Source organism: Haliotis rubra, unplaced genomic scaffold, assembly GCF_003918875.1.
Source record: "Haliotis rubra isolate DU_JTF1 unplaced genomic scaffold, ASM391887v1 Scf654, whole genome shotgun sequence".
In the NCBI taxonomy this organism is placed as follows: domain Eukaryota; kingdom Metazoa; phylum Mollusca; class Gastropoda; order Lepetellida; family Haliotidae; genus Haliotis; species Haliotis rubra.
In genome coordinates, this window is record NW_025767362.1 from 431,354 (window position 1) to 443,578 (window position 12,225).

A 12,225-nucleotide genomic window follows, 5' to 3' on the forward strand; every position below is an offset into this window, starting at 1 on the left:
TATTACTGACGTTACTGATATATTGTATACAGACGTTATCGATGTTAGGTGTTACTGACGTTATCTGGCTATTGTATTACTGACGTTATTGATATATTGTATACAGACGTTATCGATGTTAGGTGTTACTGACGTTATCTGGCGATTGTATTACTGACGTTACTGATATATTGTATACTGACGTTATTGATATACCGTATACAGACGTTATTGATATATTGTATACAGACGTTATCGATGTTAGGTGTTACTGGCGTTATCTGGCGATTGTATTACTGACGTTATTGATATATTGTATACTGACGTTACTGATATATTGTATACTTACGTTATCGATATACCGTATACAGATGTTATTGATATACCGTATACAGACGTTATTGATATATTGTATACTGACGTTATTGATGTACCGTATACAAATTTTATTGATATACCGTATACAGATGATTTTGATATACCGTATACAGACGTTATTGATATATCGTATACAGACGTTATTGATATACCGTATACAGACTTTATCGGTCTATTGTATTACTGACGTTATTGATATATTGTATTACTGACGTTATTTATATACCGTATACAGATGTTTTTAATATACCGTATACAGACCTTATTGATATGCTGCATGCTGACAGGACGAACAGTTTCATGTTAAACAGTAAGGTCAGAATTTCCCAAGTAAATGTAGATAGAAACACACCATAATGATTTTGAAATTTGCTATTACAAAAATGCCAGCATAAAGTATAATATGTTGTACCATAGCAAAGATGAGTACATTAATGTAGATCAGAACGGACGATATCGCTTGATGTGACGTTATAACAAGACTGTAGTCTTGGGACGAGCAAACGACAATATCGACTCATCAGACATAATCAGAGACAAACTATCACAATGTAGTCAGATCTATAATGTTTTATTTCAGCTTATAGTCCACAATTATTTGAATTGTTTTCATTTATCCATAATGATTTAATGTTTTCGTTATTTACTGAGTTTTTTGCATTATTGACTTCCTTGTACTTTCCCGCCGCCCCAGATCCAGGTGACAAGCTCCATCACCCACGCCTGGTCCATCACTCGTCTGACGCCAGTCCACTGATGCGGTTATCTGATGGAGGGGGTGACAGATAAGACCAATTATCCATCGATCGGGTTTAAGGCAAATCGATGTTAACACACCGTGCAACCGGTCCGACTCTTAATGTGTGTAAATACTGACCCGGCACTGACATACATCACTACCCGGGGGTGTGGAGGAGGGTGGGGCGAGACACTCTGCAGCTGGTGCCCCGGGATATGGTCGTCTATGGAGCATTCTAGGGCAGTAACCATCGTCAGGTGTTTCTGGCATACGTTAGCAAACTTGATTTAGGTGGCGATAAGAGTTGAGAACATCACACGCAACCAACTATAAACTACCCCGTACAATCAATATGACCAAGTTATATTGTCTGATAGACAGCGGCGTTTTCTAAACGTTTCCCCATCCTTGCGGCCATTGACTGGTACAGTGGTGAGCGATGTCACGCCGGAGATTCCTGAAATGAGTACAATATTTTATGGTTATATGTTATTACCCGACTCACATAACTGCCACGATAGTGTTAAAGATAGCGTTTCGACTCTCTCGCAAAGTCCGAGGCCCCCCATAAGTATATATCTATATTATATATGACACATAATTCATACAATCGTTGAAAATACAAAGAAATAATTGTCTTTAAAGATGTGTTTTATCTTTCTGTGTAAGGAGATTGTATTATAAATTAAGCTTGGAACTAAAGTTTATTTCAAGATGAACGCTTCAAACAGACAATACACAGACACAATTTCTCGATCATTGAAAATCTGTTCATTTTCCACATTTTCAAAGAAGAAAAGGTACAAAAACCACAAACAAATAGTAAAACAGACATGAGCCAAACCAAACCCACAAACAATGCCAATCCTTTTCGTTACTCATAATGAATAACATTTGTTTAAATCACAAACCAGATACTTCTGGACCACACTGCATTTTTAGCGTAAATGGAATCGCCCGAAAGTTTAACAAAAGTTTTCGGGTTTTTCGCTTAATTATAACACAATACAAATTTGCATATGTCAATGTTTAAAGCTTTTGCTCCCGTCCTCTTTATAGTAGTGAGTGTGTTTAGTTTGACGCCGCTTTTAGCAATATTCCAGCAATAGCACGGAGGTGTCTTTATAATAAAGGAGACAGCTCACCGCCATATACCGTCAAGTACAGCGAGTGTCTGCGAGCATTGAATGTTCACAATTGTATTTATAATTAATAACAATGGAGTACATTTTATGAAATTGTTGATAAATTATACAGACGCACAATATGGTTCACCTTGCCAATATGATCGGATGGACAATGAATATTTTCTAATATTCCTCTAAAACAAGGGTATCTTGTACTGACGTAAATGTACAACAATGAAATCATTTGACAAACACAGTTGTCACGGGGGTATGCCCATGCTCCCAGCTATGACCAATTTAATGTTAGCGCGTTCCTTTATAAGCTTTATATAAGCGGCAAATGGTTTATTGTATTCTTCATCACGTTTAAAGCACATGTATCTCTTTAACAACACTAAGGACCCAGAATCTCGGTAGTCACAATACCTCATGTAGACCGTGACTCTCCATGTGATCCTCCAGCAAGACCTGTTTTCCAATCCAGCTGAGAATCGTCAATTTTAATGTTGTATAAAATTGACACAAATTGTTACTGTGCCACAGTGCCTTTCATCATGACCGACTTCGTAAAATTACATTTTAGAAAATTGTGTTCTGGAGCGTTAATGGCATTGGACGTTTCTATTGATTTGAATAATGCATCTGAATTGATGTGACTTTTACATCTTTTAATTTAACAGATGCTATTCTGTAGCTTGTTTTATTTCGTGTGATCTTTGAAACTGGCTGCGGTTCCTTTTACTTGATGTTAGATGGAATTGTCCCGGCATAATTGCTGCGATGATAGTATCCTGGAAATGGCAGTTAATTTAATTTTACATCAAAACACCTTCACATAATGTCCAAATTTCAAACAGACTGCCCTCTAATGTTTCACATCAATGACGAACAGAATGTCAAATTACCTTGTTAATAAGTATTCCAGATGCTTACTGACAATTGGTAATGTTCCCCCGATGCTGGTCGGGTACATTTATGTCTCTGAACTCACGGCAGGTTCATCTTTATATGTGATGAATTATAAAGGGGATGTTCCTTACAGTTCTGTGCACATTGAACTGCAGTAATTCTCATTGTAGGCCTAGACATTGTAATTAGTGCCTGTGTACGGCGGCATTGTCCATGTGAACGTAATGAAGTCGTATGCATTTAGATTTTGATATTATTTCAGGTTTCAATTCAATAGTGATATCTGCATTAAGTGTGTGATACGTCATCACTGTCTTCATTGATAATACTACTAAAATAAAGAACTCAGTTTTCACTGATGCCAGATCTTTTACAAACCTAGAAATACATAAGTCGTTCTGTCTTAACTCATACCACAGTTTATGACATGAAAACGTATGTGTAATTATTAGAGCATTTATCATACAGCATACCAGATTTCAAATGACTTGAATCCAACTAACAAGAATTGAAATTTGGTTCCAGCAGAGCCCCACCTTCACTCTCACCCCTTACGACCTCTATCCCCATCCCACTCCCCCATTTCCACCTTCACCTCTTTTCAGCCAGCGGTCGTCTTTAAGTGGCATTTAGAAGCTGGTATGATACAGAGGAACACTTTTCTGGATAGACAACTTCTTTAATGCAATAGATGCGACATTTCCGTGTAGATCCCAACACAGTTAGCATCTACACCGATGTCAGCATCTACACCGATGTCAGCATCTACACCGATGTCAGCATCTACACCGATGTCAGCATCTACACCGATGTCAGCATCTACACCGATGTCAGCATCTACACCGATGTCAGCATCTACACCGATGTTAGCATCTACACCGATGTTAGCATCTACACCGATGTCAGCATCTACACCGATGTCAGCATCTACACCGATGTCAGCATCTACACCGATGTTAGCATCTACACCGATGTTAGCATCTACACCGATGTCAGCATCTACACCGATGTCAGCATCTACACAGAAACGTCGCATCTATTGCAATAAAGAAGTTCTCTATCCAGAAAAGTGTTCCTCTTCAGCCAGAGGCCTGTTTGAATTTCGGAGAGTACACATACACGGATCACTTTTCGTCAACACCCCGAGTAGACATATAGGATAGAGTACAACTTGAAGCAGTATAAGAAGTATCATCTATCGAGGGGTACACTGCCGCTCGTAGACAGCTACATATATAGTCTAGTTGTCCCGTGTACTCTGTCAATAGGAAAAAACAGAGAGTAAATAGTGTTTACTTTAATATTATGAGTGGTGGCTTTGAGCAAGACTCGTGTCCCCGCTATCTGATACAACATACATACGACATGTATAGCGGCACATTGGACGCTTGTGTTTGCCGACCTGCCGTGTACGTGCTATTTGTACATTCACTCGACCTACATGAAAATCTGCCGACTTAGTGGAAGGGGAAGGTTGTCACTTGCGTGATATACAAAAAGAAGACACTCTTTGAAAGTTGTCCCTATTCTTACTGTTGGTCTTATGATTTCTGAACATCTTTCACTTCAAATTAAGTCAGGCTGTAGTATAGCCTCCGTTCAGTATCAGCCCCTCAGTTCGTGATTTTCATTTCGAGGCAGCAAAAGATGCTCAAAGACATGTTTTAATTGAATATATTTGTTGTTTAAAATGACTTTACAAGAATCATGCCTTGACCTGACCCGTAACGCAATAGTGCTAACCTATGGTTGTGAATCGTTATCGCTGATATATGGTGGCAGTGATATCTCCAATTGCCATTAACTGTGATATCTGGGTGTATCATAAACATGACATCATCTCGAAATGTATCAATACCGTATAAACCAATGACCAGAACGGTTATTGACCAAGCAGGGAACCCCTTGATGTCTAATCCCTATCGAGACACACTTCTATAATTGCCCCTCTTCTTCCCAAGTGTTAAACGATAAAAATATTCACACCTATTGAAATTAACATCTAATCTGCGATCCAGTCGATAACATATCATCAATCCCGTGTATCTACTTTATCTACCTGTAGGTGTATAATTGGCATGCTGCAACTTTACATCACCGTAGATTGCATTAACAGAGACCAAAGGAGCCGCCCTGCGCATCTTCCTGGAAGGTGAATTATATCCGCCACGCGGCTTATGTCTATGTAAATCGGGAAAGTTACAAAGAACCAGTGGCTTAATCCCCCCGATTATATACTTGAAAGATATCCGCGAAGTTTAAGGCGTGCAGCGTGGGTAATAGTCGATGAAGCTCGGTGCTACACAGGTAGAGATTAAGCATCAAAGTAAACATCAATCACAGGGGACGTGATGACAATGCCTGCTTGACACTGTAACAATTGATGTGCTGCTGTTTTTGAAAGGTTCTGTTCTGTGGCTATGCTTTTTAGCTTCAGGGACATTGATTTTGGCGACAGAAAGTTAGGTAGTTAAAGTAAACAGGGAGATATGAGAAGAGTAGACGACAGGGGAAACTGCTTAGGCCCTGTGTTATTTGAAGGTGTTTAGAGCATTTTGTGCGCGTTTGTTTATTTAGGATGCTAGTTTTAAGGATCAGTTGCCTTAATTGAGCATCCAATACAGAATCAACAAGAAAAGAGTCCTTGTCTTGTTTGTCCGAGAGGAAGTATTGACACACTGCAGATGGCGACCAATCGCAGACACGATCATACGAAGATGATAACTTGTTGTCAAAGGCAGCCATGCGGATTGCGTGTCAGTATCGTGTGTTCTGGACCCCAGCTTAATGACTTAAACACTGTCAGAAGGTCTGCCATGTGTCAGCGTGTACATCAGGCTACACTCTAGTTACCGAGGAATTCTAGATTGCTATGTAGCATTTAGGGCTGCACTGTATTACCGGATCTCATTTTCATCATCGTCACCATCATCATCATCATCGTCGTCGTCGTCGTCGTCATCGTCAAATGTTTATTAACGTCTCATCTGTGTACATAAAATAATGCTCATAAAACATCATATAGTACAAAAGTTAAAACAGAGGTACACAGCCAATCGCCCAGCGATTTATGAGAGACGATGAAAGTCAAGTATAATGATTCATGATATTATATGTACATATATTAAGGTAGACGGTATATACAGAACTTTACTATATTAAAGCTCTTTCCGTTTGGCTAAAATAGAGTGACAGTGCCTGCAGTATAAGAAACAATATCTGGTGTACTTAAAATGCGGATAAACTTATCACACTAAAATCATCCCATAAATCTAGACAAATATTTACGTTCTGCAGCAAAGACGGGGCGTGTAGTTCATCTTCAAGCTGATTTGTACAATTAAAACAGTTCCGATTTTCCAGGGGCAAGTTTTCATATCGTCCAGTTTCAATAGGTAAAGGTGCAACTCCATATCTGAACTTTGCCAGTGCACTGCCTAATACGCTTTTCAAACGATACGTATTGCAATATCTTTTCCCGAGAACCGGTATGTTGGGTAAAGAACATATATGACGCTTTTGTGGCTATCTTTATGGTTTAAATTAAAATCTACACGGATTTCATTCACAACCAATGTTTTCCTTCGTTATTCAATGACAGAACGGCCTAGTGTATTGAGTGTAATACGATAAACTGTATAAAGTAGAATCCCCGACTATGCAACCTAATTAGGAGGTTGCTGTAATCAGAACCATAACATATATGTTCAGGGATTTGTAATGTATAAAATAGGATTGATATGCCCAATTAGTGTCACTCACTGTCAAACACTTAAGTTCCCAATACATCGCAATACGGGTACCTGAATCGCAATATGTTACAATACAATTTATTTGCCAATACACAGCCCTAGTAGTATTAGTATCCATGAATCTACGTAACTATCTTGAATCACCATATGCAACATTTCTGTCCAGGTACCTAGGTTTAATAGATCGTCTTTATACAACCTAACTTTCTAGGTACCTGGTTTAAACATACTTATTCATGTGATCATGACGGGATTGGCAAACAAGCATAAAACATGCTTATATCAATGTCGCTCCCTAACAATGATACAAAAGTATTAATAATAATGATGGATAGTGACGTACATATGAACTGGATGCCAACATAATGGAAATCTACAGGACAATGCTGACGATATGATGTGTGACAATTTACAAAAGAATCGTTGAAGGCAAATAAACTCACTTTAAAATTTAGTAGCTGAGTCAAGATATCAGCAAGGCACTATGTACAATAAAACTAGATTAGGTAAATTGCGAGAATTCTAGGTATCTATGTATGATAAGTCACTATTTGTAATATTACTGCACGCATATCTAGGTGTCATCGATCACCGGCTGTAATCATACTGCAAGCATATCTAGGTGTCATGATTTACCAAGTCATATTCTAGGTATCATGATTTACCACCTGTCATATTACTGCACGCATATCTAGGTATCATGATTTACCACCTGTCATATTACTGCACGCATATCTAGGTATCATGATTTACCACCTGTCATATTACTGCACGCATACCTAGGTATCATGATTTACCACCTGTCATATTACTGCACGCATACCTAGGTATCATGATTTACCACCTGTCATATTACTACCACTAGGTATCATGTGTCATATTACTGCATAAAACTGAAACTGCATAAAACTGAAACCATCCAATTTTCACGCAATACTAAACCTCCTATGAAACCTCCCCTCTCGATGAATGGTACCCCTATAAATGGAGTGCAGATTTCTTAAACATTTAGGTATTACTTTTTAGGAAAACCTCCTTTGGCATTCCCACATTAATGAAATGATAAGAAAAATTAGCCCTATGATTAATCGCCTTCGTAGTTTTCAATACAGACTGTCACGCAAAACTCTCGAAACAATGTATAAATCCTTTATTTTACCTACAATCTTAGGAATAATAAAAATTATCAGACTATAAGATGCAAATCTACTAATTATGTCAAATCGTTTTTGCCCGATACAATTAAACTGGGGAATGACCTACCTATAAATGCGACAAACGCTTCCTCTGTTGGACAGTTTAGGAATCTAATCACACCACAAGTTAATACCAACACAATGTTCGATCTCAAGTTTGGTAGTCGATTCTGTCAAATGATACACTGCCGCCTTAGATTGGGATGCAGTGACTTAAAAAGTGATAAATATAATCGTTTCATTTCTGATAATGCTTCTTGTTCCTGCTAACATGATTATGATGATGTATTCCACTATTTTTTTCATGTGTCCTAAATATAAGAGAATTCGATACGAATCATATTTCTATGTGAAAGGTTTCTCCCTGAGGGATGTGTGTGCTAAATGGTAATAACTCAGTATCACATCAGACGAATATGGATACTACTAGTATTCTACGGTCAGTCCATCAATTCATTATAACATCAAAGCAATTTGATTCATAAAGATTTTGTAGTTTCTGGTATTTTCCTATTGTATCAACTGGCCACGAAACAAAACTAAGAAAAACTGTTGATATCTAAGATTGTTATTATTCAGAGATAACTTGTTATACTTATTATTTACAGTTACCATTACGCATAAATGTGAACCTTAATATAAGCCATTCGGGCTTGTTTGCCAATTCTTTTATTTCTTTTTGAATGGAATAAAATATATTTAAACCATATTACTGCACAAATATCTAGGTATCATGGTTCATGACATGTTACATTACTGCACCTAATGTGTGAATGAGTGAGTTTAGTTTTACGTCCTTTATGCTATAATTTAGCAATATCACGGCGGAGGACACCAGAAATGGGCTTCACATATTGTACTCATGTCGGGAATCGAACCCGGGTCTTCGGCGTGATGAGCGAACACTATGCCAACTCCTGCCCCACTGCACCTAGTACCTAGGTATCATGCTGAGAGTGTATTCATTGTAATTCTAAAATATTTACTGGGTATTCTAAAAACATCTTTTGGTTATACATGAAACAGTACAAAAGGATTTGTACTTACTTCCTATACAGTCTTCACTAACGTGTCATATACTTACTTCCTATACAGTCTTCACTAACGTGTCATGTACTTACTTCCTATACAGTCTTCACTAACGTGTCATGTACTTACTTCCTATACAGTCTTCACTAACGTGTCATGTACTTACTTCCTATACAGTCTTCACTAACGTGTCATGTACTTACTTCCTATACAGTCTTCACTAACGTGTCATGTACTTACTTCCTATACAGTCTTCACTAACGTGCCATGTACTTACTTCCTATACAGTCTTCACTAACGTGTCATGTTCCTATACAGTCTTCACTAACGTGTCATGTACAGTGTCATAGCGTTTTCATTCTTCGTACCAAGGATTATACATCGTTCAAACTAGACACCAACTATGCGTCAAGTAAATGCATCAAGCTGTGCGCACACTGTGTCCTTCACCCTGGCTCCATGACGTTTGACAAGAGAGATGGCACGCGTCACGTGATTGCAATCTGAACGTTTACAGGTGACGAGACACGCATTCATTCTGAGCGCGCATCTGCCACCGAGACAAAGGCCATAGTGTCCAGTCGCTGACCAGCGTGCTGCATCCCCACTGTCACACTTCACACATATATCTTATACCTGAAAGCCATGTGTATATGACAGTTGTCTATTAGTTCTACGATTTACGCAATGGAGTAATAATGAATATATTCTGCTTCCATATATAATAACAAAGCTTTGAGTGATCTTTGCACGTCATCCAGTGTTGTACATATGAGGCCCGTCCACACCACCCATTGTCATGGACGATAAAATATAACACCTTCAGTCGCCTAATAGATATTTGTGCTGGTTCTGACCAAATGCATTAATGAAATTTCTATTTTCTATGGCACGCCAGACACTATTTTGAGTTGACAGCCGGATCCAGCAGGAATGATATATTTGCCCCAGACCATGCATTGTCTTTATCTTGCAACGGTGCTCTGAATACTGATGTACAATATAAACTAAAAGTTGTTTGAGTGGCATTTTAGAAGTTGAGATGTACAATATAGAACAATATAGAGCAATATAGCACTCTTGCTTGACAACGGTACAAGAATCTGTATCGAAACGTCGCACTCACGAAATAAAGAAATTGTTCTATATAAACAAAAGTGTCTGACACTGACAATTAAACTGGACATACTGACACTGATTATTGTTAAGGAATGTGAAAGAATGAATAAATATATAATAAAAAAAGTCAAAATCACTTTTGTTGTTATTTTTATGCTTTTTAATATATGGTGAGTTGACCAAGTGGGGAATTGTCTGTGTCAGGAATTGTCCGAGTGGGGAATTGTATATGGGGGGAATTGCCTGGACCCATTTAAACACATTAAAAAGTATAAATAACAACAAAAGTGAAATTGACTTTTTTATAATCAAAATCGCCAAAGAGCGAAGTGCACGCGCGAACGTATCAGGGAACATATTTCATAAAATTTAAGACATGAAGCAAATAAGTTCATGACTAATGTGTTATTCGTACTTTACATGCTGGCTTTATACAGTGTTGACAAATCAGGATTAACAAAAATGGTGTGCCTCTCTCTGGTCTCACATACTGATACCTTTGTGCGTGCGTGCGTGCGTGCGTGTGTCATGTTGGGGGGAGGGGGGGGAGGAATTACATGTGTCTCACGTAGACGACGCATAAACATTTGACACAAAACTACCGCTCGCAGCGAATTCCACAGGCAATTCCGCATTCGGTTCTCATATTACTCGTGGGTTTAAATTTGTCATGCTTGGAAAATGTAAGACATTTAATCAATGACAATGTTAAAATATTCTGTTTGTCCCCTTACGTATCAAAATCTGATAGATGCAAACGTATTTTAATATCTCAGACGATACCCCCTGCTTTCTAATTCTTTCATGGTACAGAAATGACCAGAAATGACCGTACTCGCCGTTTCAACTTCTGTACTGTGCTTGATGTATTTGAAAAAATGTATTTCTAGGCCAGATCACCTGTCCGTGATTGTACTTGTTAACCCAGTACGGAGGGAAAATCAGACTTCTTGCCACTCTTACTGATGCTGTGTGCGCCCTCTCCCCGTGTTCATACATCACGAGTCTTTGAACGGCATTCTGCTGCTCATTTGGTGAGTTCGGGCGACCTTTCATCATTTACAAAGTAGTGTACTTGGGTATTATATACTTTAAGGTGTTTTAAAGTACAAAAGTTGGTTTATAAATCAGTTAAAATACTCGATATCGTGGTTTGATGAGATTTTAAACCCGCGTCCTGGGGAAACACCTCTGGCTGTTCGTCCTCTGTTCTCATATCCCTCTGATGTAGGTTATACATCTCATAAAACCACGTGTTTTATCTTCACATAACATTCCGATCATTTATCTTATCATGATTCAGGTACAGCTTTGAATGTTATCAACTGTGACCGAGCGAAACATGAGGTAAGACGATTATCACATGTCATTCCAGAACGGCGTTTGAAGTAGGCCACGTTGGAACTGTATGTAGACAGAACAACGAACACCTCTATCGCAGTAGATAGGAAATGGTGGAAAGAGAAGACTGTTTAAGTGCAAGTATATAAGCATGACTGACAGGCGTATAACAGCTATACGGTTTTATCACCATCTTTGTATACCCCAACACTGCACGCATACTGGTGGAAGATATAGCATTATACAGTATACTATACCTTGCACTCAGTCGCACCATACTATAACGTCAAACTCAGACAACACACCACGTCTCTTCATGGTGTAAATCTAAACAATGACTAATATGCTCTCTTCAGACCGACTATGGCCAAAATATTAATCCTAGAAAAGTATCGTTGACAATGGCTGTTCCAGAAAACCCCTCAAAGGGCGCAAATCACCTTATACCGGCGTAATTATAGTCTTAGATGTGCTGGGTGACCCACGCCTGGACGGGGCTCTATAACGGGGTGGACACACGGCGCCTGTACACTTTGTAACGGTCTGTCACAGGGAATCGTTTGGATGCGACATTAAGGAGTATTGAGCTTACTGTGGCAGTAATGCCGGAACTGATAAGGGTCTTATCACTTTTCTGAAACCAATCACGGATGTGG